This window comes from Macrobrachium nipponense, chromosome 7 (genome assembly GCF_015104395.2).
Source record: "Macrobrachium nipponense isolate FS-2020 chromosome 7, ASM1510439v2, whole genome shotgun sequence".
Taxonomy (NCBI): Eukaryota; Metazoa; Arthropoda; class Malacostraca; order Decapoda; family Palaemonidae; genus Macrobrachium; species Macrobrachium nipponense.
Window position 1 is genome coordinate 75,654,587 of NC_061109.1, and position 6,249 is coordinate 75,660,835.

Sequence of the window (6,249 nt, forward strand, 5' to 3'; positions counted from 1 at the left end):
CGACGTAGGTGTTAATATTGCTTCAACCGTAGTTTTGAAGAAGAAGCAGGAAGAGAAAGTAAAGAAGAAAGTAGGAAGAGAAAGTAAAGAAGAAAGTAGGAAGAGAAAGTGAAGAAGAAAGTAAGAAGAGAAAATGGAGAAAGTGGGAAGAGGAAGTGTAGGAGAAAGTGAAGAAGAAAGTGTGTAAAGGAAGAAGAGAAAGTGAAGAAGAAAGTGTGTAAAGGAAGAAGAGAAAGTGAAGAAGAAAGTTCGAAGAGAAAGTGAAGGAGGTAGGAAAACAAAGTGAAAGAGAAAATAGGAAGAGAAAATAAAAAATCAGGTAGAGAATGTGAAGATGGAAGTAGGAAGAGAAAGTGAAAAGTGAAAGTGGGAAGAGAAAGTGAAGACGAATGTAGAGAGAGGAAGGGAAGAGTAAGGAAGTAGGAGTAGGAAGTGAGGAAGAAAGCGCGCAACGGACAACTAGAGATACCTTCGCTTTTGAAGCTGACCACTTTCGCTCCGTTCCTCTGCTGCCGGATTTCAAGTACCTCTAAGAACTCAGCGGGACGGAAGACTTTCAGGTGTGGTTCTTTCCTCTTCGGTGGGGGTCCTGTAGCTCCTCATTTTTCACCCCTTTGTTCAGGAGGCTTCACGAACTGTTCTCTAAGGACGCTAACGTATATCCCTGTACACCGGGAACCGTTTTTTTTTTTTTTTTGAGTTATTGAAGTGGCTGTTGGGTGTAGCTGGACGAGGGCAGGCAAGGGGGGAGAGGAGGGTGGGTTTATCTTGGTGGATGGGGATAGGCCTAAGCTTGGACCAAGACTGGAAAGAAGTCGGAGGCAGTCAGGAAGAAAGGTTCGGTCTATAGTGAGTCTTTTCTCACAAAGGAAATCTTTTTCTCTCTACATCGTTTCTGTTCCGTTATTAACTTTTTAGTGTTCTGTAAAAGAAAATTATTTTGTCTGACAGTCTTCACTTTTTTTGGTCCGCTCTCATATGTTAAATACTACTGACGCTGGAGGACTGCAAATTTGTATGTTGCTCAGCCACCCTCCAATCATCAATCATACCAAATTGCAGCCTTCTATGATCAGTATTTTTATGTTATTCAAGGTTAAAGTTAGCCACGATCGTGCGTCTGGGACTGCTATAGGTGCCATCAACACAGGCCACCACCGGGCCCTGGCTGAAAAATTTCATGGTTCGTGGCTTAGAGTTTCATACAGTATTATCCGCTGTACAGGAAGCTCGATTGCGCCGAAGAAAATTTGGTGCATTAATAACATGTTAACTATCGTTTACACTATATGGTAGTCGTTTTCCAACATTAACTCAAAGTCAGAATCAGAATCCTGATTTTATTAGAGTTGAAAATGGAGAGTACATCTGCAAGACATAGTACAAGACCTTTTCGTCGATGCTGCAGGATTATAGGGAAAATATCCTCTGGTAAGCCATTCTTATTTGTGGAATATTTAGACTTCTTTTACATTATACATTATTGTTTCGCTCGCTGTCCCTGATCTTTCAGAAAATAGTGTTTAAAAGATATAACTCTCTCTCTCTCTCTCTCTCTCTCTCTCTCTATTATATATACTGTATATATATATATATATATATATATATATATATATATATATATATCATATATATATTTATATATATGCATATGTATATTATGTACCATTGACGGACTGTTAACATTGAAAAGTAAAGGGACAAGTGGATTACGTAGCTAACTCAAAATAACAAATGAAAAATGTTGTTTATAAAAAAGTAAGCGTATTTAGAATATTAAACAGCATCATATTTTATTTGTTTAAACACTGACAGCAAACTGGGACAATTAATCAAAGTCTTTTATTCGCATTTTTGTCAACGCAAATACACGAATAAAGCTCCGGAATAAATAAATAAACTTTTTGTTATAGATTCACTAATTGTCTGTTTACTCTGAATAACGTAATGTTGACTATATTTGCAGCATTTTTGTTAGTTTACAATATACTTGCAGTATTTATCTCGGTGAAAATAATGAAAATTTATATATATATATATATATATATATATATATATATATATATATATACATATATATATATATATATATATATATATATATATATATATATATATATATATATATATATATATATATATATATATAATATTTTTATTAAACATATGAGACTGCCAGATAGACAGATAAACCCGAATGAAGAAGAGAGACATACACATCTATTATATATAAATAAATTTGTGACTCACATTGGGATCGAACCCAGACCTTTCAATGGAAAGGCAAGGGCGCTGCCAACCCGACCACCTTATAAATGTATATATATATATATATATATATATATATATATATATATATATATATATATATATATATATATATATATACGTATATGTAGGTATACATTTATATATATATATATATATATATATATATATATATGTATATATATTTATGTATATATACTATATATATATATATATATATATATATATATATATATATATATATATATATATATATATATATATATATACATATATAAGCAGATGCCACAGGAACATGACAGGTAGGAGATCAGTACCAAGCGCTTTCCTGTGTTTATTTACGCATTTACTGGGCACAAATGAGATACAGTTGGAAAGGTTACAATATAAATAATAAGATCAAGACCCCCAGATAGTTAATTGTCAAGGTTTTATACAAAAAAATAAATAGAGAGATAATCCAGGATAATACGGGATCACAATGTCACAAACTATAAACTTAACCATAAGATTTACAGAGGCTAAGACATACAAAATCCAAAAACATGTATAAAACTGAATATGTTAATGCTCTTACTTATATTTATATACAGCTTTTCTAATTATGAAGGCATCAAGTTTAAACAAACCAAGACTTAAATTTAGTACACTTCCATTATTTGATTTGATAAAAGAAGATTCATTGTTATTCCTTTTAATTGTATCAGTTAATAGGCTGATCTAAATCTCTGATATATAAGAATAATGCATTCGATATTTGACCAGTTCTATGAGAATACTGGTGTAATATGATTCGTTGGGAAAGTAATTTTCCAATTTGTCTGTAATATATCTCATCACACTTTTTATAATGAATTTCATATATGCAGTCACAAACATCTTTCTTGAGGAGAATTTTTTATTACTAAACTCTTGACGTTCAAATTACTGAAAACAACATTTGTGTTGAAAAGCTTTCTAAAAACCTTTCATCATACCTAAATTTGAGAATATTATGCTCACTAAATTCAAGTTTGTTATTAGTTAAATAAAATGTTTTCCTAGCTCTTTTCTATGCTACATCAACAAAAGTCCTTGTGTATTTAAGTTTCAAGGCAATATCGTCAGAACATCCCAGAAAAAAACAGATAATTTATCATGTTGATGGTGACTGGGATAATAATGAAAAAAAAGGCAATCTTAGCTGATTTTCGAAAGACTGAAAAGATGAAATTTCTATCAGGTTTATGGACATAAAGAAAATTCAAATTATAAGCTCTTTTACAGAAAAGACTAAATTATTTAGCTCAATCAGGAATTCCTGTAGATTTTCGTGAACTGGCCAAATACAAAAAATTAAATCCACATACCTAAACCATATAACCTTTTGGGGCAAAATTCTTTGTAAGACTTTTGTCTCAAAATCTTCTCCATGTGACAGGAGATAAGGGATTACCCATAGCCATGCCGAACCTTTGTACATAACATTCACCATTAAATCAAAATTTACCATCTTTTATGCATAAACGCATAAGATTTGCGGTGTTTGCTACTGTTGAAGCAACATCATGACTTTCTCATTCTTCCTCCAAAAATTCAAGTGAATTATCTGCAGACGCTTTTGTAAATAAAACTAACCATATCGAAATCAACATTCAAATTTAAACTATTCAATTTGTTAATATAGTCTACGTTCTTTTTCACATTTGTGTTAGAAATGTTTCCTACTAAAGCTGTGAGAATTTTTATAAGCCATTTAGATCAATTATACGAAACTTAGCCAACTGAACTGATGACTGGTCTTATAGGGTTATTGATTTTGGGTGTCTTAACTAAACCATTGAGATATGGTAGGGAGGAACAATATCTAAACCGTTCAAATTAATGGTCAGAGCCCTTTAGAATAGATTTAACTTGTTTACTAAAATGAGAGCTCACTGTCTGTGTAGGATCAGACTTTAGTTTCGCATAAGTTTCACTATTACTTAATAATGCCATTATTTTCTTTACATAGTCACTTTTATTCATTATTACCACTGCATTAGACTTATTAGATGAAGATAGTGAAACTTATGTGAAACTGAGGTCTGATCCCATAAAGACAGCGAACTCTCATTTTAGTAAACAAATTAAATCAATTTTAAATGGCTCTGAACATTTAATCAAACAGTTTGCCTCTCATTGCTGGTCCCTACCAAGCTATATACGTAGTATACACATACATATGTTACCCGTCCACAAGGAGTTAATGTCAAGAGTTTAGTAATAAAATATTCTCCTAAAAATGTTTCTGGCTGCATATATGAAATACCTTGTAAAACGTGTGTTGAGATATATTACAGACAAACTGGAAAATTACTTTCACAACGAATCAAACAGCACCACTATTCTGTGAGAACTGGCCAAATATTGAATGCTTTATTTGTACATATGAGAGATTTAGAACATTCTAGTAACTGGAATGAAGCGAGATCCCAGTCCCTTGAGGTTCAAATATGTTTCGTCATGTTTAGCACTAACCCCTGGAGGATCAAATGCAATTAAGGAAATTTGATTCCCACCCCCACCCGAAATACATTTGACACCCCAGGGCCTGGATAGTACTAAACAGCGAAATACATTTGACACCCCAGACGCAAGGCCGTCCAACCCCATGCCCGAGGGCCAAAAGTGGTCCGTTTGATTTTGAAAGTGGCCTGCGAGAGAAAAATTATTAAAAGTATATTTCTCTTTTTCATATCAATAAAATTATATTTACCGCTTATCCTGAATAAAAGAAATATTCTTTGCAAAATAAACAACTACAAAGAAAAGATTCACTGGCGTCTGTTGTGTGTTACATCATATTTTCAAACGATGATTTATTTAGAATAACAAAGCTCATTTCAACATTCTTATTCTGTAGTTATCCCTATTTCATTAGAAATAGAGCGCCAAGATCATGGTTTCCTTCTCTTCTCTTTTTTCAGATCGGAATTAGAATGATCTTATGTACAAAGGACATGCAGGTCTTCATACCAATCTGTCACTGAAGTGTCTGGGATTGTGAACGCTAATGCGAATGTAGAGAGTATTTCAGATAAAATAAAAAACCAAAACTACAACGCCACAACATATGCGAGTGAGGAGGGGGAGTAGCAGGAGAAGGGTTATTCTAGCCGCGCGGTAGATTTGTACTGTAGATTTAAGTGTATTGCTTAACCCGTACAAGAACTGATACCTTTTCTCTTCATGTGTCTTACGAGATTTTTTTTCTTCATACGGCTTCCTTCATCCCTATCCCTTCAGAATCATTTTGACTGTGCCTACGCATTGACCCACGTATTCAGTGATCATTATATATACAGCAATATTTCATCACTTCTGCATTTTGATTTTAAGTAAGTTCTACCATTGATTTTTAAGATTTTATAATTGGCCAGCTTTTAGTTTCATTTTCGTTCTCCTTAGCTGCGATTAGCAGCTCTTTCCGAGTTTTCACTACGTATCTGTCATAGAACCTCGTAACGAATTGAAATAGATCAAATTTGGTGTGCAGCTTCAGCTAGAAAAGGTTTAGAATAAGTTCTGATATAGATATCCTTTAACTTACTCAGGTTCACTAAACTTACCAAAATAGGAGATTGGGCATGTACTTTATTTTCTTTTTACTTGATGGACAAATGTGAAGGAAGATATGATGAAGCATTGAGTGAATCAAGAGAAAGCTGTATGTTGCTTATTACTGATGGCTATTACATATTTTTTTTCATTAATTCCTCTAACTACATCAGACAAATGTTAAAAAAGAAAGTCTAAAGTTCCTTCATAGTGTTCTGCTGAAAACTGGATATTCCTTTGTGAAATGTATATCTGATATATCATCTCACAACATTTCGTGTTTCCTATTTGCCATTTGACAAATCGAATGGCAATAATGTTAAGGGTTGTTGCTATCGCAGACATTTTAAAACTGTACAATGACATTACTGTTGTTGATGGCCCAATAAGTATTATAATTCT